Source organism: Peromyscus leucopus, chromosome 2 (assembly GCF_004664715.2).
Source record: "Peromyscus leucopus breed LL Stock chromosome 2, UCI_PerLeu_2.1, whole genome shotgun sequence".
Taxonomy (NCBI): Eukaryota; Metazoa; Chordata; class Mammalia; order Rodentia; family Cricetidae; genus Peromyscus; species Peromyscus leucopus.
The window spans coordinates 126,747,161-126,768,708 of NC_051064.1; the positions used below are offsets into that span (position 1 = coordinate 126,747,161).

General features: G+C 45.5%; 1 protein-coding gene and 1 long non-coding RNA gene across 3 annotated transcripts in view; one reads left to right on the top strand and one right to left on the bottom strand.

Annotated features, from left to right (window-relative positions):
- Window positions 1-12,918, bottom strand: part of Thrap3 (thyroid hormone receptor associated protein 3) — a 37,876-nt gene extending 24,958 nt beyond the window's left edge. Inside the window, exon 1 of the mRNA XM_028885440.2 lies at window positions 12,814-12,918. The gene's annotated coding sequence lies outside the window, so the exon portion shown is untranslated. The remainder of the gene's footprint in view (window positions 1-12,813) is intronic.
- Window positions 12,919-13,105: 187 nt separating this feature from the next.
- On the top strand, window positions 13,106-19,861 carry LOC119087451. 2 transcript variants are annotated; one of them, XR_005090912.1, is made up of 4 exons: window positions 13,106-13,372; window positions 15,479-15,666; window positions 18,493-18,570; window positions 18,942-19,861. It is a non-coding gene; the product is annotated as an uncharacterized LOC119087451 (long non-coding RNA). The 2 variants fall into 2 exon arrangements; XR_005090911.1 differs by lacking the exons at window positions 18,493-18,570; window positions 18,942-19,861 and having other exon boundaries at window positions 15,479-15,827.
- Window positions 19,862-21,548: the final 1,687 nt, after the last annotated feature.

Here is a 21,548-nt window from a genome sequence, read left to right on the forward strand (position 1 = left end):
AGCCTCAGAATCTTAACTACATAGACAGAATCTCAAAGTAAAACAAAGAACTACAGGAAGAAGCGCATCCAACAGTTAACAGGGACACCATTCTCTCTGCAGAACAGGGAAGAAACCTGGAAAAGACCAGGGAAGGGCAGCAGAGGAAAGAAAGGGCACTTCTTCACTGCTTTATTTGTAGCCAACAACTTCGTAAGCCATTTCCTCAGTTCAAAAAAACTACATCCCACAAAATAACAATACCAATTATTTTATTTACTTATTTTTCATGTTATCCAGGCTGGCTCTGAATGCCTGACCCCAGACAGAAGTCCCTGCATCTGCCCAAGTAACTGAAAATACAAATATGCACACAGTGAACACCTGAGAATTCTTCTGAAGTTCCAGACCAATCTACACTACAATCCAGGCCAGGCTACACATATACACAAGATCTTGTCTCAAAAGAACTTATTTCCACACAAACCTCAATTTAAAAAAAAAGATTATTGTGCAGTGGTGGTGGCACTTTTAATCCCAGGCAGATAATGTCTATGAGTTGGAGGTTTACAGAATAAGTTAGGACAGCCAGGGCTACACCAAGAAACCCTGGGGGTGGGGGGAGGGGAGGCAGGGTATGGACGATGACCACCTGCCAGACATAGCAGTACCTGCCTATAAACCTCACCACTTGGAAAGAATGAAGAAGTCAAGTTTAAAGGCAACATGGGCTCTGCTTAGCCAAGTTCCAGGCCAGCATGGGTCACAGGAAGAAACTTTGTCTGAAACAAGTAAACAGTTAAAAAAAAAAAAAAAAAAAAAAAAAGTTAAAGCACAACAATTAAGAAATAACAAACCAACCCTGTCTCAAAAAAACAAAACAATAACAAACCTGTCACAATACTGCCATTGAACCAAGTTATTTTTTACTGTGGTTCAATCTCCAGCCAGCCTGTTCTTCCTGTTTTAGCCTTGGTATCTCTTCATATGACAAACTAGAACATCAAGTAACTGGTCTCAGAAAATCCATGCTAAACTACAAAAGTAACAAAAAAAAGAGAGGAAGGAGGCAGACCAGGTGGATCTCTGAGTTCGAGATCCAGCCTGATTGGTCTACATGGTGAGTTCCAGGACAGCCAGGGCTACACAGAGTAACCTTGTCTCGAAAAACCAAAACGGGGGTGGGGGGTGGGGGGGGGGTGGAGGTATTCAAGACTTTGGCATCTCAAATTTAAGAAGAGTAGTTGATTCCTTTCTAACAGAACTGTGATTCATTGTGGTTATTCTGGGCTCCAACTTAAGCCTCTTCTAACAGAGCTCGATATCCAAAGACCACCAGATGGCTAGTAGTCTGTGAATGGATGGGGGATGTGAACTCAAGCTCAACTATCAGTCATCCACTGATGACAGGTGTTACTCAGGCTTCTTGTTTAGCTACGGAAAAAACTGGAGACACTATATTGCTCAATGATAAGAATTCTTGGGGTTGGGGATTCAGCTCAGTAGTAGAGTTCTTGTCCAGTATCCATAGGTTCAATGCCTAGTACTACCAAAAATAAAGATAGTATAGCAAAATATGGTCTAATGCCCAGTCCTGCTGTCTCAGTATTTCAAAGATCAAGGCAGGAGTGTTGGACAAATTCGAGATCAGCCTGGGCTACAGAGAGACTATCTCAAAAAACAAAAACCACACTAAAAACTATGCTGAGAAAGGTGGTGCATGCCTTTCGACCCAACACTCAGGAAGCAGAGGCAGGCAGATCTCTGTGAGTTCAATGCCAGCTGGTCTACATGTCCGGCTCCAGGCCAGCCAAAGCTATATATATTAAGACTGTCTCCAAAACAAACAGATAAACAAAACCTAAATTAGAGGCGAAAGAGAAAGCTCATCCACTAAAAGAGAGCATACTGCTCTTGCAGAGACCTGGGTTCAATTTCCAGCACCCACACTGGACATCTCAAACTTTACAGTTCCAGGGGATCCAATGCCTCTGACCTCCAAGGACACCTGTACTCAGGTACACATACCCAGACACAGACACATCATATAAAATAAAATACACCTAAACATTCTTCTCATTCTATCAGACTCTTCCCTATGCATGCCTTGTGTTTGTAAATACAGAAAATAAAACTGACAAGTTTCCCATCCCTCTAGAAAATTGTTTTTGGAAATTTCTGGTTTGTTTTGATGAACAGTGATAAAAACACCAGAGATCTTTTTGAAACCGCATCACTTCTTTTTAAGTCTTCTTGCTGTTCAGGATCATACCAATTGGTTCATTGTGCCATAGCATACTGACACAAAAGATGTTAACCATAGCAAAACACCAGGCCCAAGGTACAGAGAAAACACTCCAGCAACACTGTGGTCCACTCACCCTCCCAATTCCAAATGAAGAAGTTCTCAAGTCTCCAGCACCCTAGAATGTGTCTTCATTAGGGGACAGAAATATTACTGAGGAATATAACTACATCTTCATAAACAGAATTTGGAGAGAGATATGCAGAAGGGAAATGTAAAACACAGGGAGAAGAATGACCACCCATAAGCCAAGAAAAGAATAAATCATTCCCTTGCGGCTCTCAGAATGAAGCAACAACCTGCCAATACCGTGATTTTGAACTGCTGGCCTACAGAACTATCAGACACTAACAACAATGCTGTTTAAATCACATTTTGTTACAATAGCCACAGCAAATCCAATAACTCTGTACTACCCACAATTTTCTGGGAGTTTGTTTATTTCTATTGGTTTTATAATTTATTTTTTTGATTGAACTTGGATCCTCTGGAAAAGCAGCCAGTGCTCTTATCACTAAGCTATCTCTCCAGCCCAATTTTCTGATTAAAAACAACAACAACAACAACAACACTTTTAAGAAAGTGTTTCCTGTTATTTCAAAATAGACATAAAGGTTAGCATTAAGGGAGGACTATGCTAAAGCTAAGTAATCCAAAATGGATAATCACTGGCTGGTAAGATGTCTTAGCAATTCAGAGCACTTCTTCCACAAGTTCCAGATTTGATTCTCAGCACCCACATGGCAGCTTACAACCATCTGTAACTCTAATTCCAGAGGATCCAATAACTTCTGGCCTTTGAGGGAAGGCAACAAGATACTTAAGTGGTGCACACAGACACATACATGTAGGCAAATACCCATACACAAAAAGAGGAGAGAAAAAGAGAAAAAAAATTTAATGGTCAATCCAAATGGATAGAGTCCCAGAAAGTCACTTTATAACATGGTCCTAACTAAACAAAAGCTTTGGCAGGAAAAAAGGGGGTGAGCGGGTAAGGGCCTTGTGAATCATTAGCTGGACTCTATGTGTCTTCACTGTACAGGAAGACCAAGAGAATTAAAGTACCCATGAAGCCAGTTGTGGTAACATGTACTTGTAAATTCTAATACTGGAAGGTTAAGGCAGGAAGATTTGGATGTCCAAGTCAGGGTCTGATACAAGTTAGACTAGAAAAAGCTGGGCTATGTGAGACCTTGTCTCAAAAACAAAACAAATTCAATTTAAATAAAAAAAATTTACCTGCACACAAAGTGTCTGGCACATAGTACATTTTTTAAAATTTATTTTGCCTGTATGTTTATGCATCAAATGCATGCCTGATGCCCTCAGATGCCATTAGATCTCCTGAAACTGGAGTTACAGATTGTTACGAGTTGCTAGTAAATTTTGGTTTTTTTGTTTTCCTGAGACAGGGTTTCTCTATGTAGCTGTAGAACCTGTCCTCGAACTCACTTTGTAGACCAGGCTGGCCTCGAATTCACAGAGATCCGCCTGCCTCTGCCTCCCAAGTGCTGGGATTAAAGATGTGTGTCACCACAGCCTGGCTTCAGTAAGTTCTTGACTACAGAGCCAACACTCCAGCTCCTGGTACACAATATATCTTAAATTATGTTTAGCCTTTGGATAGCCAGAGGGCATATTTAGAAACTTCCTCAGATTTCAGATTTTATTTTTATTGTGATTTACTTCTGTTTAAGTAAGAGGTGATTGGGTATCTTCTCATACAAAGTAACTGCTATGTTCTTTTATTGGCTAAACTGGCCAGTGCTACACTGAAGAAATACACTAGGAGAAAAAACCTGCATTATCAAGACAGGTCTTTGATGCCTGGTGGTGGTGGGTGGTGGGTGGTGGTTGGTGGTTGGTGGTTGGTGGTGGGTGGTGGCGGCGGCAGCGCACACCTCTAATCCCAGCACTCAGGAGGCAGAAGCAGGCAGATCTCTGAGTTTGAGGCCAGCCTGGTCTACAGAGTGAGTTCCTGGACAGTCAGTACTACACAGAGAAACCTCAGTCTTTGATGCTGTTGAAGGTCAGAAACTCAACAGCAAGTTGAGGGGCCATTCATTTAAAACTTTCCCCTTCCAGGCGGTGGTGGTCAAGCCTTCAATCCCAGCACTCAGGAGGCAGAGCCAGGAGGATCTCTGTGAGTTCAAGGCCAGCCTGGTCTACAGAGCAAGATCCAGGACAGGCACCAAAACTACACAGAGAAACCCTGTCTCAAAAAACCAAACAAAACCAAAAACAAAAAACTTTTTCCCTACAAAATCCCCAGTGTAAGCAACTTGTTATGTTTTCTCTTGAGAATTTACTCAATACAAAGGGTCTATTTAAGCCCATGATCATCTATGCAATTAATGTTTCATCAGTAGGGAAAGAGAATGAACAACAGAGCTGGCAGTTCAGAGATCTTTGACTCACCCCAGAGGCTCCTCTCTTGTCCCTCAGAGAAAGTGATGGCAATTTCAGTATGCATGTTAAATGAGTATGCACTACCACTGGGAATATTTTCTCATTTCTTAGAAAAACTTTGAGCTTTTCTAACTTAACTAATGGCCTATAGTGTCCTTCCAGTACTCATTATTAACTAAGCAGCCAATTGTTATAGTATCCGTTTTTTAACATTAATTCACCACCCCCCACCATGTGTGTTCATACACTTATGCATGGGTGCTACAGAGGCCAGAACAGGGTGTTGGATCCCCTAGAACCGGAGTTACAAGTAGTTTGCCCAGTGTGGGTGCTGGGAACCAAATTTGGGTTGACCGTTGGCCTCTGGAGAGCAGCAAGTGCTCTTAACCACTGAGCCATTTCTCCAGCTTTACTCATTTTCTTAAAATTATTATCAGAGTCAGACTCAGTGGTGCAAACCCGGAGTCCCAGCTATTGGGGAGGCTGAAGTGGAATATTCCAAAGACTGAACAGGTCATGGTCTCTGTAACTCAATCATTCCCCCGCTATTGATACACAGCTATTCATTTTTTCTGGGGTTTTATAACAAAGCTTATTTACTACTCTATTAGTAAAGATAATGTGGTTTGAATGAGAATGGCCACCATAGGCACAAGTTTGAATATTTGGTCCCCAGTTGGTGAACTGTTTAGGAAGGATTAGGAATATATGGCCTTGCTGAAGGAGGTGTCAGCTGAGGTGAGCTTTGAGGTTTCAGAAGCCTGGGCCATGCCCAGTGTGTTTGTGTCTCTGTTTCCTCCTGTGGATCTGGATGTGAGTTCTCGGTTACTGCTCCAGTGCCAAGTCTGCGTGCTTGCTGCCATGTTCCCCACCATGATGATCATATAATATACCCTAGCCCTCTAGAACCCCAAATTCAACTCTTCTAAGTTGCCTTTGTTGTGGTGTTTTGTCACGGCAACAGAGAAGACAGGCAGTTTCACATCTTTTTATACACTCCTGTTGTTTTTAGGTAGTCAGCTTCCCAGGTGCTGGGATTAGAGGAACACAACACATCTGACTACACATTGGTGTGGTTTAAAGATCAAGTCCTCTTCCTACAAGTTTACCACAGGGATTTAGAAGAAAAACATTGAAGTGTATTTATTCTTATTTTGGTTCTTTGAGACAGGGTCTAATCTAACTGTGTAGCTCAAGCTAGCCTTGAAAGCCTTGATCCTGCCTAATTCACCTCCCAAATGCTGGGATTAATAGATATGTGCTACCATCTCTGGTCTCAATGTATTTTGTTACGTTAATTTACTACTACGTTGTGTATTATGCTTGTAACATCTCAAGCATACTACTATCTGGTCCAATTGTATCATCTCCTATTCAATCTCTGTACTTCTGTACTCATCCTTTGTTCCTTAGGAAGCAAGTATTGTTTTTGTTGTGACCCTGAGGATGAGGGATTTGTATACGCTAGACAAGTATACTACCACTAAGCTACAGGCTTTGACCTCAGAGAACAACTTCAGAAGTCAGTTCTCTCCTTTCACCATATGTGCTGAGATCAAACTCTAGTCATCAGTCTCAATGGCAAGCATCCTTCTTTTCTTTCCTGACCCCCACAGTCTAGAAGCCAAGATATTACTACACAGTCTTACTATTTTGGGCACTGAAGATGATGCTGGCTTTCAGGCAATGTAACTTTCTGAGTGATTTTAGAAGACCCCCTCATCTCAGTGAACTACTCCATCAATTCTCTATGAACCCTACCTTCCCACTAAAATAGAGGGAAGCCAGGTATTAACCATTCAACACACACACACACACACACACACACACACACACACACACACAAGAAAAAGAAAAGAAGGAAAAAGAATTACTAAACGTAAAGTAATAGATTTCACAGATGTGTATTAATTTTAAAAATAAAATTCTTCTGGGCAGTCACTTATGGAATCACCACCACACAGCTCTGCCCACTTTTCTGAATAGCACTAACTTCCCTTTTTCTTCAAACCTTAGATAATCTTTCTACACAGACTCTCTCAGACAATCTTTCTAAACAGACTCTCTCACTCTTTCTTAGAAGCTAACTACCCCTTGTGCCATGGCTGCCTACAAATGACATTTTTTTCCCTTTTCCCCTTCACCATCCTCTTCCTTTGGGCAGCTGCCAAGACTTATAGCTTGCCTGCAGAGTTGTTTCCCTCGTATTAATAAAGAGCATGGCGTGTGGTAATACACACCTTTAATCCCAGCAGAGGCAAGTAGATCTATCAACTGGAGGCCAGTCAGAGCTAAAGTGAGACTGTCTCAAAAGAAAAAACAAAAACAAAAAAAACACCCTAATAAAATTGTCCTCAATCATCAAACAAATATACAAATTCTGCAGGACTGTTTGAAGAAATGGTTCAGAAGTTAGAGTACTTGTTGCTCTTGCAAGTTCAATTCCCAGCACCCACAAGGTGGCTTACAACCCATCTCTAACTGCAGTTCCAGAGGATCTGGTAGGACATGGTGCCTCAAGGGCACCAGGAATGCATAGGGTGCACACAAACACATACATGCAGACAAAATACTCATATACATAGAAATAAAGTTTTAGGGGGCTGGAGAGATGGCTCAGAGGTTAAGAGAACTGACTGCTCTTCCAGAGGTCCTGAGTTCAATTCCCAGCAACCACGTGGTGGCTCACAACCATCTGTAATGAGATCTGGTGCCCTCTTCTGGCCTGAAGGGATACATGCTGTATACATAATAAATAAATAAATAAATAAATAAATAAATAAATAAATAAATTAAAAAAAAAGAAATAAAGTTTTAGGGGTTGGGATTTAGCTCAGTGGTAGAAGGCTTGCCTAGCAAGTGCAAGGCCCTGGGTTCAGTCCTCAGCTCCAGAAAAATAATAATAATAATAAAATAAAGCTTCAAAAATACATATGGTTGAAGATACAGCTCCATGGTAAGTGTTTGCCTAACATACGTAAGGCTCAAACCTAAGTCCTGCAAAAAAATAAAAAATAAATTCTGGAATTTTTTCCTGGCAGCACTGGAAATTGAACCTAGAGCTCCTGCATGCTAGGTAGGGTCCCTACACCCCAGAACCCCCTCATCTTTTTTAGAGGCAGTCTTGCTATGCTACCAGGACTTACTTCAAACGTGCTATGGAGCCCAGATATCCTTGAACATGTGATCTTCCTGCCTCGGCTTAGGAAGCCACTGGAACTAGTAGAGAAGACACCACACGTGACAAACTCTGGTTAACTCTTACACCTCAGACAACTAGCCCAAACTCTTGTACTGAGCCTTTCCCTTCTGCTTGGCCTTCTGTCCTCTGAGGCAGGCTAAGCTATGCAGTTACAACATTCCAGATGCTACAAAGTAAACCAGGCAGAACAAAATGGAGGCTCTGAACTTAAGCCAGATGAAAAAGGCAAGGGCAGTGGACAGATCAATGCCTTTTTAAAGGCATTGCCGTTTAAAACTCCTGGGGCTTCAGTTCCAAAGCAAAGTATTTCCATGTTCTAGGAGTCCCTGCCCCTTCTTCCTTCCTTATCAGGCCAGCCGCAATGATGCACACCTTTAATCCCGGCACTCAGGATGCAGAGGCAAGTGAATCTCCACAAGCAGGCCAGCCTGGTGAGTTCCAGGACAGCCAGGACTATGTAGACACGCTGTCTCAAAAAGCCATAATCAGGATATATTATGCGAGGAAAAAAATATTTTCAATAAAAGGGGGGGGATTAGTAAACAAAATTTTGAAGGGAAAAAAAAAAAAGCCTAAATAAAACCCAAAGAGCCAGGTGGTGGTGGCACACTCATTTAATCTCAGCACAAGGTAAGTAAAGCCAGGCAGATCACTGTGAGTTCAAGGCCAGCCTGGTCTACACAGCGAGATCCAGGACAGGCACCAGAACTACACAGAGAAACCCGGTCTCAAAAAACCAAAAGAAAAAAGAAATAAGGCTCTGGTGAGTGCTAAGGTCCGTGGCAATCGGGAAAAGAAATATCTCAATCACAAGAGAGATGGCTGCTGTAAAACAGATCCAAAGCTTGCCAGAACTAATTTTTCAAGAGCAGTCTGAAAATTTACATATATATATATATATATATATATATATAATGTATTTATTTTTATTTCATTTGCATTGGTTTTTGCCTGCATGCACATTTGTGTGTGAGTGTCAGATCTTGGAATTACAGACAGCTGTGAGCTACCATGTGGGTGCTGGGAATTGAACCTGGGTCTTCGGGAAGAGCGTCAGTACTCTTAACTACTTAGCCATCTCTCCAACCCCATATATCCGTTTTTAAATACTGACAACTAATTCAAATTTTAACTCTGTGTGAACCAAACAAAATCAATCTGCAGACTGGATTTAGTCTTACATTTTCAACCTCCACCATAACAAGACAGATATGAATATTCCAGTGGTAGTTAAGGCAGATACACCCTACGCTACCAAACTTTTAATTTAAAAAAAAAAAAAAAGGTGTTAAAAAAAACAAAGTGTTCTTTAAGTTTTTCAAGACAGGGTTTCTGTTTAACAGCCCTGGCTGTCCTAGAACCGGCTCTGTAGACCAGGCTGGTCTCAAACTTGCAGAGATCCACCTGCCTCTCCCTCCAGAGTGCTGGGATTCAAGTCGAGCACCACCACCACCACCACCACCACCACCAGCTCATTATGACTTTTCATACATACAGAAAATAAACTCTGATCATTCCAATCCACTCTATGGTAATCTCCCTCCCCTCTTCCCTAGAGCAATGGTTCTTAAACTATTTTTTGTGGTACCAAGGACTGAACCCAGGGGCTTGCATGTAACAGGCTAGTATTCTGCCACTGAGCTCTATCCCTATTCTATTCCCACCCTCCTTTTTTTTTCAGACAGTGTCTATCTGCCTGACATGGAACTCCCCCTCTGTAGACCACTCTGGCCTCAAACTCATGGATTTAGGCCTGCTTCAGTCTCTTGAGAGTTGGGATTAAAAGCATGAGCCACCACACCCAACTTTTTCCTCTGAGATGGAGGTATCCAGGCACACCTTGAATTCAAAATCCTACTGCCTTAGCCTCTTATGAAGCTAAACTTTTTTTTTTGACATTTATATGGATGTAACAGAGCTTTTTAAAATGTGCACACTGCACAATTACAGAGCTCCTGAGCCTGTTGAACTCTGTGAATCATACAGCAATAGTGTCCTGACTAGAGAGCAGGAAGCTAATCCCCAAACTCTAAGCTTCTTTGTAAACCTCTATCCATCATTCTACATCTCCAGGATCATGTCTAGCCTACACTAGCCTGTTCATTACACCCCCTATAGTGTTTCCAAGCTCTGCAAAAGTCAGCCAACATATGCACCTCTTCCCCCAACCAAAGTCACAAGGCTTTCCTATCTTCATTTGTACTAGTGAAAAATCCCTTCACCAACCTACCAGACCTCTAACTCACCTTAAACAGTCATGCCTGTCAGCCACACTTGGCTTTCTTAGAAAGGGAAAGAAAGAGAAAGAGACAGAGACAGAGACAGAGACACAGAGAGAGAGAGAGAAGGGAGGGATGAATCCATTCCTGTTGCACACCTGTTATTCCTTCCACCTGAGTACTCTCTCTCCAATACCCCCCAAAACTGGTTCCTGACTTCCCTCAAAAAACCTCTGGTCCCAGCACTCAGGAAGAAGAGGTAGAGACAGGTGGATCTCTGCATTCAAGGCAGCCTGTTCTATACATCAAATTCCAGGCCAAAGACACACAGTGAGATCCTTTCTCAAAAACAAAACCACACACACAAAACCCCCCTCTGATCAGTTATTAGGTCTTCCTTAGTGTCTACAGGAAAGATACTCTGCTTAATACCTCCATGCCCTTTTTCTCAATTTGTAATTTACCCGCTCACATTGTCTTCTACTGTCCTCAAAACAGTTGCCTGAGCCAGGCATGTCTTTAATCCCAGCACTCAGGAGGCAGAGGCAGGCGGATCTCTGTGAGTTTGAGGCCAGCCTGGTCTACAGAGCGAGATCCAGGAAAGGCACAAAACTACACAGAGAAACCCTGTCTCTAGAAAAAAAGAATTGAAAAACAAAGAAATGGTATTTTCAATAAGTATCTTTCTCTCTCTCTTTTCTGAGACAGGTTTTCACTATGTAGTTCTAGTTGGCCTGGAACTTAAGAGATCTGCCTGCCACTTGTCTTGGAGTGCTACAACTCAGTCATGTAGTAACCCTCAAACAGTTCTTTTTACAGATATAATCAAGTCAGGGTGATGGAGCTCACCTTTGGGAGGCAGAGGAAGGCTAGCCTATTCTCCAGTCCCAGGCCAGCCAGAGATACACAGAGACCCTGTCTTAAAAGAGCAACCAAGCTGGGCATGGTGGCAAAAGCCTGTCCTGTCAAATCCGCACTGAAGTAGAGGGAGGAGGGTCAGGAGTTCAAGGCCAGTCTCAACTACTTACAGAGTTTAGAGGTCAGTCTGGACCTTGTCTCAGGCAAAAACAAAATTTGGGGGAAAAAAAGGGATCACAACTAAATGGTTGCTTTTTTTTTTTTTTTTTGGTTTTTCAAGACACGGTTTCTCTGTGTAGCTTTGCGCCTTTCCCGGAACTCGCTCTGTAGTCCAGGCTGGCCTCGAACTCACAGAGATCCACCTGCCTTTGCTTCCCGAGTGCTGGAATTAAAGGCGTGCGCCACCACGGCCCGGCTTTTTTTTTTTTTTTTTTTTTTTTCAAGACAGTGTTTCTCTGTGGAGTCCTGGCTGTCCTCGAACTCACTCTGTAGACCAGGTTGACCTCGAACTCACCGAGATCAGCCTGCCTCTGCCTCCCGAGTGCTGGGATTAAAGGCGAGCGCCACCACTGCATTCATTCTCCCCCCACCTTATGTCACTTAAGTACTAAGAGTACTAAGTTCAGTCACTTAAGTTCAGGACACACGTCTGCAAACAAAGGACTAAGCCTTTTTCCACAAGTTTCAAGGCACCACCCATCTTTAACAGAGCTATACAGAATATACACATCATGCTGTCGACCGGGACCGACTACAACAGACAGTAGTTCCACAAACAAAACTAGGAAAGATCTGAAAAACGACAGTATGCCTTTCCACTCAGGAAAACTGTACACGGGTAACAAAGACGAAGCGATCTTCAGTTAATCTCACTGAATGTTACAAAAACCCACTACCGTTGCCAGTGCTGCGTGCTGCCATTTTAGAAAAAGAAAAAATAAGTACCTGGAAGTGAAAACCGAAATTTAAAATCAAAAGCTGGTAAAGCCGACTTTATTGGCTCTCTCCTACCACGGCCTTGCCATATTCCCAGCAGTTTTTCCTTCAAGGCATTTAACACCCCCCCATCCCCCCACCCCGTTAACTCTGTACACACACTGATGGCTTCCAACTTCTGGGCCACCAGTGTTGCCGCCAACTACGGCCGCCACGCTCCACCCGTTAAGATCCAGAAGGGCAAAGAAAATAGAGAAAAGCTGCTTAAGTGTGGAACACAACTGCTTCTCATAAGCAGGACACAAGCCAATTACCACTGGAATGCAAGTCAGCCTCACTTGCAACCCACGGAAAAAAAAAGTGGGAACAATATTTTTACGACAGGAAATAAATTTGGATTACGCCTCTGGGCCAGAAGGCAGGAGGGGAGGGAAAAACAAAACAAGAAACGGAAACATTAATATTTCGTGTATTCTAGGGCCACATGCGCCCTAGAAGCCAGAATCAGGCCAATCGAGACCCGGTGGGGGAAGGGCGTTTAAGAGTTCCCGGAAAAAAACAATTCAAATAATGGGGTTCGTCCGACCAGGGGAGGGGGGAAGGTGGGTCGGTGGAAAGCGACCGTCCCGCCGAGTGCAAAGAAGTTTGCGAGCTGCTCCAGGGAGCAGACGGCCGGGGCCTGGCGAACTAGGCCGGAGCGGAGGGAAGCGATGAAGGGCGGGGAGGGGGAGGAGCCGAGCCAGCAGGCCCGCTCGGAGCAGGCCCTAGCAGAGCGCGGGGGAGCCGCCGCACGCTAGGCCTTACCCTCGCCGGGGACCAGCCGCCGCGGAGAAGAGAGAAAAAACCCAACAACACACACACCAGTCGAGATGCCCTAACTCCCATCGGCTACGTCCACTCACCTGGACCCGCCGAAGCGACTACAGCAGCAGTCTCGCAACGGCACAACCGGCCCGAACCTCACCCCCGCCCGACAGCGCGCCCCGCGTCCCCGCTCTCCGACGACGACGGCTACCGCCTCGGTCCTCTGCCTTCTGGGAAATGTAGTCCTAGAGTCACCGCTCCTGACCCACCGGACGGCCTCTCGAACTCTATTTCCCACAAAGCCAAGCGAACGTTGGGCCCGCCGCCTTGCGTCACGCGCCCGCTGATCGACGGTCACGTGGGCGGCTGCGTTGCGTCCCCTCCCCTCCCCCCCGGCCTGGGTGGCCTGAGGAAGAAGGAGGGAGGTGGACGGAAGGGGCGGGGGCGTAGCTGACGCCGCCGCCGCCGCCGCCCCCACCATTTTGGAGCGGCTTCTCGGGAGGCTGAAGGAGGCCCTGAGCCCCACCCACTCGCCCGCCTTCCTGCGTCCTCGGAACTTCTCCAGGCTGGCGGCCGCCCGGCGGCTTGGTTTCCATTCTCCGCCATGCCCTCTTCCCGCTTTGTGACCTTGAGCAAATCGTTTATATATAAAGCGAGGTTCGTAATTTGCAACTCACAAAGTTGTTGGGAGGCACTTAAGGAGCACCAGGAATCCCTTAAGCACAACGGAAAATGGAAGAAAGAGTTCATGTTTTGATAATGTGACCTCGGGGGACCCAGAAGCCGGGATGCACAGCGCTCTCCCCAGCAGGCGCCTCCCATCCCGTTTCATGACAGTGTGAGCCCAGAGGGCTTCTTGTTTTTTGTTTCAAAGGCAGGGTTTCTCTGTGTAGCCCCGGGTGGCCTGGAACTAGCCCTGTAAACCAGGCTCACCTCGAACTCAAAAGAAATCTGCCTGCTTCTGGTTCCAATGCTGGAATTAAAGGCATGTGCAACCACCGCCTGGTTTGGCCCAGAGAGGAGATCATGGGCCCAGGAAGTGTGTTAGTACCTGTTGAACCACAAATGTCTTGGAAAGTGAACCCCTGAAATGTGCGTTTCAAACAAACCTCTCAGATTATTTTTGTTTTGTTTTTCGAGACAGGGTTTCTTTGTGTAGCCTTGGTTATCCTGGAACTCACTGTAGACCAGGATGGCCTTGAACTCCGAGATCCACCTGCCTCTGCCTCCCAAGTGCTGGAATTAAAAACATGTGCCACCCCGTTTTAACTTTTATTTTTAGAATCTTCTTCTATATCCCAGTCTATCCTGGAAATCACTAAACCTGAGCAGCCTTTCCTATCTCAGCTTCCTGATTTCTGAGATCTCAGATGTTAGCCACCAAGCTCTGTTTCTCATAATCTTGCCTACCAGTTTGATCTGGGTTTTACAGCAGGCTGGTTTCCTCTGCAGTTGCTGCCCAAGCGAACACGGTACATGTAACAGTTCAAATGTTGCCTTTTCTGAAGTGCATTTACCAGCTACTCCAATCTCTGCATACTGTTGGTTTTTATAAAAGGTGGTGGATGAGCGGGTATGTACTTGCTGGTCCTTGGACTCCAGCTCTAGGGTGATCCTTTAACAGTTAGCTGAGTAGTTAATTAGAAGAGGGAATCAGGAAGAGAAAAGCTTGTGGGGTGAGACCTCATTGTTCTGGAATTGGGACAAGGCAGTGGATCCTGGTGTCCTCTGGAACTTGAGAGAGAGCAGGGCCCTGTCTGTGTGTCACTGTGCATGAGGAGGAGAAGCTGCCGCTGACCGGTCTGGAGGGAGGCACATGGGGGAGCAAGGCAAATGAAAGCTCCTACCTTAACTGGGAAATCTCTTCCCATTAGGTACCCCTGAAAAAGTGGTGGGGTCTGGTAAGGCAGTAAGGCTGTCCCCCTGCCCCGACAATAGGGAAACCAGAAGGAGAGGTGGGATCCCAAAACTCCCTCAGGACTAAGTGGCTCAGTGTCCAACAGGAAGGAAACAGATCGCCCCATGGTGCATCCTGGGTTCCCTGTGAGCCTGTGGCCAAGCCTAGGAGGTCTTTTTCTGATGTCCCCATGCCACGAGGTGCACCAGGGCAGTCAGCTGACCAGTTATCTCTCTAGGCACCAAATGTTGGTTTTAGCGCTCCTACCCTGAGAGGGAAAGTCATGGAACACAACAAAACCCACTAACAAGAGTTTTATTAAGAAAAGGAAAAAAGGAACAGGGTGAGATCAGACCTGTTGGAAAGACACGAGAAAAGGAGAGAACATGGGATCTGCCTTTTAAAGACTACACCCATGCATACATGGGCCCACATGGCTACTCAACACATGAGCATAGATCATGTGGTCACACTGTGTGCAATTTACATGACCATGCAGCGCATGAGTTATGAAGGACGTATGACCCGGAAATGACTAAGTGTCCACCGGGGCATGTGCGATCATGGGGCTTGGTGAAATTCCTATCACGTATAATTACTAAAGCATGTGTTTGTCCCCCACCAGACTGTGAACTCTTTGAGAACAGAGATGAGTTTTGATGGATTTTTGCACACACCAGGTCACAGGAGACAAAATATACACGTGTAATCTGCTTGTCATGAGAGAAATGTTGTCAAGTGCAAGTCAACACCGAAGCAGTATTTTTCCACCTAACTCACATCCTCTTCCTCCTCCTGGAGTATTTCCTTTGAGCAGCATACTATGTAATACCTCTTGAGACACTCAGTTTCAATTTAATTTCTAGTTCACAGGTTTTCCAGAAGTCGACTACATCATGCCATGACCAGGGCAAAATACTGCAGACACAATGATGAACTAAATGAGTGCCATCTGCCTCCTCTCCAGTCCAGAGACTATCCCATGGGTCCAGGTTTTACCCTTTCTTCTCAGCCAGTCAGTTCCATTGAGTCCCCTCTGCTCCTCCACTGATCAGTAAGTTCATGTGGCCTTTACATCACTCAGTCCTTTGAGCCATTTAACTCACTTCTAAATGTTTGGGAGCCATCATGCACCCTGGTTTCCTACAGGAATGTCAAACTCAGTCTGTTAATGAGCTCTCTTTCCCCCCAATAGAGCATTTTCTAATTGATGTAGTTATTTGTGTGTTTGCATTCTTTGGTTGGTTGGTGGTGGTTATTTTGTTTTTGTTTTTCAAGACAGGATTTCTCTGTGTAGCTCTGATGTTCTGAAACTCACTCTGTTGACCAGGCCAGCCTTGAATTCGGAGAACTGCCTCCCCGACTGCCAAGTTTAAGGCATGGGCCACCACACAGCTCTTATGTCTGTATTCTTTACTAGGTTCTGTGCTTCCCACAAGGGAGAGAAAAAGTTAGCACTCCTTTTATTTACATGTATTTATATATGGAGCAAATGCACCCATATCACAGCACACATTAGAGGTCAGGACAACCTGTGAGAGTCAGAGTCACTTCTCTCCGATAGACGGAGTTTTCCGTCCCGAGCGCCCACTCCCCATCCTGGTAGCTGTTTCCAAATTACCACACAGAGACTTAATATTACTTATAAATGTTTGGCTGATAGCTTAGGCTTGTTCCTAGCTAAATCTTACATTTAAATTGACCCATGTCTATTAATCTATGTATTGGCACATGGCTCATGGCTTTACCTGTCCTCTAGTATGTCTTGCTTCCTGGGGGGGCTGGCTGGCATCTCTTCTGACTCCATCCTCATCCTTCCCATCATTCTCAGTGTGGCTTTCCTGCCTAACTTCCTGCCCAGCCACTGGCCTGTCAGCTTTTTATTAACCAGTGAGAATAATACCTATTCATAATGTAGAAGAGGATTGTTCCACAGTGCTCTCCTTCCGTCACATGGTTCCAGGGACCAAACTCAGGTCATCAACTTGGCAGAAAGTGTTAGGATCCTGCCCTCACTCCTGCACATGCGCAGCTTGGGATCTTTCGTCTTAAGTCATCAGTGGGCACTGGTGACTAGTGTGCGTGACGTGGTCACAATCTGCACCTTAAAAAGCCGAACACAGACCCCTACCCTCTTTTTGTTCTCTGCTCCTGCCACCTTTCTCTCTCTCCAGGCCTGGCTCTCCTCCCTCCTATCCCCTCCCTCCTTCTAATAAAGCTCTCTGTAACTCTGGTAGTCGTGGCTGTGGCCCGTGACTTTTCCCCAAGGTAACCAGTGCCACCACCAGCTCTGTTCATCCTTTCATTGGTGCCATGGACTCGGATAGGAGATTCTGCTCACTCAGCATCCGGGGCTGAGTGTTGTTGGAAAACTATACCGAGGGCCTGCAACTGCCTGCTATGCGACGCATTTGCCCAGCTGCCACCGCTGTCACATGTGCTGCTGAGATTGGTGAGTCCCCTGCCGTTTCCCGAGACTGCAGCCTGAGCTATATTCCTTGTACCAGACCCCCGGGTGTTCCTCTGCTGCATACCACGACACATCTAATTTTGAAATATAGGATGCTGTCCGGGCCCCTGGGGGCGTCTCCTGGGGCCCCAGCCCTCACCCTTATCATGACAACAGTTCAGGTAATTTGTGATGTTAATGCCAGTTCACAGACTGCCTATTCTCAAGGATACTTGAAATAGGAGCCTGGGATCCCGTTATTTATTTTAATTTTTTATTTTTCTCACTCAATACTGCAGCCATAGGACATAGGGGCGAATACCAGTAAATCTGGCCACATAATGGCTTCAAGGGCATTATCTAATTTCTGCTAGCAAACAGGCAAACGAAAAGAGTTACCTTATCCCCAAGCTTTCTACAGAAGCTCTGAACCCTTCTCCTTCTCCATCTCTGATTATTTCTCTGCCATGTGCAACCACTACTGTCTGACTTCCGCTTTCTGCTCTCCAGAATTGGGCGGGCTTTAACTCACCTTAACTCCTCCCACTCATTCTCAAGCTGCCCTGAGAAGCACAGACAGGTCTGAAAACAGGCTAGGATCCATGCAAATACGTTTATAATAATCAGGATGTCTCTTTAGCCAGAGATCAGTTTATAGCCTGCCTCCTGGCAGGTCTTCCTTAAGCTGTCCCCAAGCCAGCAGACATCAAAAAAAAATTCAAGACGCGGAGTAAAATCCATCTCTTGTCTCCCTGACATTAGGGCTAAAACTTAAGCATCTGGAGAGAAAGACTCCTGACACCACAGGCAGAAGTTTCATCTGTGGCATTTAAAGTGTACCAGGGAAGAGATGAAAAAGCCCAAGAACAGAATTGCCAAGTGCTGGCACACGCTGTCTAACTGGTTCCCAAAAGCCTCTGGGTCCCAAAAAAAAGGCCACTCGGGCTAGTGCATGCCCTGCCAGGCTATCAGTTGAGCCTTGTTGAAAGTGCCACCTAGAGAGACAACCACTCACAGACTGCACCCAGGCCTCAAGTGGCATGGGGACAAACCTAGGCTTGGCCACAGGCTTGCTTGCAGGGAACCCAGAATGCAGCATGGAAGCGATCCATTTCTTTCCTTCTGGACACCAGAGCCACTTACTCAGTTTTGGGGTCTCACCTCTCCTCGTTTCCCTATTGTTGGGGTATGGAGGACAGCCTTACCCACCTCACCAGATTTAATTGTACTTTCAGGGTTACTTAATGGGAAAAGGTTTTCCAGCTAAGGTAGGAGCTTTCATTTCATTGCTCCTTCCATGTGCCTCCCTCCAGACCTGTCACAGTGCTTCTCCTCCTCATGCACAAGGACACAGACAGGGCCCTGATCTCTGCCTTGTCCCTAATTCCAAAGAAATAAGTTCTCATGCTCCACAAACTTTTCTCTTCCCAGTTCCCTCTTCTAATTAACTGATCAGCTAATGGCTGCTTCGGACCACCACAGAACTAGAGTCCATCCAGGGATCATCAAGTAAGAAACTGTAACAGCTAAAAGGTATTTACACCCCCAGACCAAAAAGTGTCTGGGCTCTGCAGAAACAGACTTTAATATAACCATCCATTACTGTTAAATGCTATCAACAATTGATCACCTGTCTCCTGGATGCTAAACTAGTAAAGGAAACATGTGCCTTAAACAATCTGTCTCTGATAAAGCTTAAAAACATGTTCCAATCTCTCCATCTCTCTCATTAACACTAACCAATATAAGCAGAGTACAGTGGTCACTAGTTTTCTCATGGCTCCTCCTTAACATGTTCAATTTTTTTCCCAAGATCCAAAAACCAGCTTAAACCCATCTGGACAGGTTGGATCTACTTCAGGCTTTTTCTGTCTCACCAGCATCCTGTCAGATACAAAAGCAGCCAGAGTGCCAAGCCAAGAGGGATGAGGGACGGACGGATGAGGGATGGACGGCTCCAGGGCAGCAGAACAGCCCACCGTCCCAGGACGCCTGTCTACCTCGGAAGGTCCCCTTCCCTACCCCCCTAAGAGCCAACCAACGCCCACCAAGTCAGCTGGAAGCAGTTTTTCCAGGAGAAACAACGCCTCTATTCCTATTCACTCGCTTTTTTATAAGCAAAAAGCCTGCAATGTTAGGACCCTGCCCTCACTCCTGCACATGCACAGCTCGGGGTCTTGTGTCTTATGTCATCAGCATGCACTGGCGACTACTACGTACACATGGTGTGGCTATGTATGCACAGTGTGGTCATAGTCTGCACCTTAAAAAGCCTGATGCGAACCCCCACCCTCTTTTTGTTCTCTACTCTGTCTCTGTTCCTGCTCTGCTCTGCTCCCGCCATCTTTCTCTCTCTCCAGGTCTGGCTCTCCTCCCTCCTATCCCCTTCTTCCTTCTAATAAAGCTCTCTGTAACTCTGGTAGTCGTGGCTGTGGTTCAAGACCTTTTCCCGCGGTAACCAGTGCCACCACCAGCGCCGGTCATACTCTCAGAAAGCACCTTTACCCACTAAGGCATCTCACTACCCACCCTTCTCTTCAATTTTTTAAATTATGTTTATTTTATATATTTGGGTGTTTTTGCCTCCACCGTGTATGAATGAATGTCTGAGCCCCATGGGGTTGCAGTGCCTTTGGATGTCACAAGAGAGAATGAGATTCCCTAGAACTGGGACTTACAACTTTGTTCTCTGGAATAGTAGCCAGTGGTCTCAACCACTGAGCCCTCTCACTAGCCCCACCTCTCCTTTAAAGGTGGAGTCTCAGGGTTAAGGATGTAGCTCAGTTGGTAGAGTGCCTAGGTAGCATGCACAAAGCTCTGTGTAGTACCTCATAACCTGGGCATGGTGGTACACACTCTGGAGGTAGAGTTAGAGGCAGGGAGATCAGAAGAAACTCAAGGTCATCCTCAGCTACAAAGTGAGTTTGAGAAGTTTGGGCTACAGAAGACCCTGTCTTAAAATAAAATAAAAATGGGCCTGGCGGTGGTGGCGCACGCCTTTAATCCCAGCACTCGGGAAGCAGAGGCGGATCTCTGTGAGTTCAAGGCCAGCCTGGTCTCCAAAGCGAGTTCTAGGAAAGGCGCAAAGCTACACAGAGAAACCCTGTCTCGAAAAAACCAAAAAAAATAAAAATAAAATAAAATAAAAATGAAAACAGTCTTACTATATAGTCCAGGCTGACCTGGAAGTAGAATTCACCCGACCTCCAGGTGGTGGCGGCGGTGGCACCGGCGGCGGTGGCGGTGCTCACCTTTAATTTCAAGCACTCTGGGAGGCAGAGCCAGGCAGATCTCTCTGAGTTCCAGGCCAGCCTGTTCTACAGAGAGAAACCCTGTCTCAAAAAACAAAAACAAACAAACAGACAAAAAAGGAATTCACCTGACCACCTGAGTGTTGGGATTACAAGGTTGCACCTTGTCACCCAGCTCCATTCATTTCTTAAACAAGTGTCATGGGCTAGTGTCTTGGGGTTTCTATTGCTGTGATAAAATGCCACAACCAAACTTGGGGAGGAGAGGGTTTGTTTCCACTTACAACTCCTGTTACACTCCATCAGTGAGGAAGTCAACGTCGGAACTCAAGCAGTACAGAGATGAGGAGGCAGGAGCTGAAGCACACTCATGGAGGGTGCTGCTTACTGACTCGCTCCCAGTGGCTCTCTCATCCTGCTTTCTGATAACTCCCAGACAGCTTGACCAGGGGCAGTATCACCCTCAGTGAGCTGGGCCCTCCCCCATCAGTCAGCAGTGTACCACAGGACAGTCTGCTGGGGACTTGTTCCAGTGAGGTTTCCTCTTCCCAAATGACTCCGGCTTATGTCAAGTTAACATAAAATAGGTCAGCACAGCCAGGCCTTATGTGAGATGATCAGAGAAAAAAGGGTCAACTTTTTAAAAATAAAGTTTAAAAGTAATTTTTTTAAAGAAGGACTTTCCAGCCAGGTGGTAGTGGCCAAAAAAAGGGTCAACTTTTTAAAAATAAAGTTTAAAAGTAATTTTTTTAAGAAGGACTTTCCGGCCAGGTGGTGGTGGCCCACACCTTTAAATCTTAACACTCAGGAGGCAGAGGCAGGGGGATCTGTGAGTTCAAGGCCAAGCCTGGTCTACAGAGAATCTCAGGACAGCCAGGGCTACACAGAGAAACACTGTCCCAAAAAAATAAAAAATAAAAAAAATAAAACCGAGGGGGGGGAAAAAAAGAAACTGAGGTAGGAGGGTTATAGCAGGTTTGAGGTTAGCCTAACCTACATAGTGATTTCCAGGCCAGCCGGGACTGTATAGTAAGACCTTGTCTCAAAAATAAATAAATGGCCAGGCGGTGGTGGCGCACGCCTTTAGTCCCAGCACTCAAGGCAGAGATAGGAGGATCTCTGTGAGTTCAAGGCTAGCCTGGGCTACAGAGTGAGTTCCAGGACAGGCACCAAAACTACACAGAGAAACCCTGTCTCGAAAAACCAAAATAATAATAATGATAATAATAAATAAAA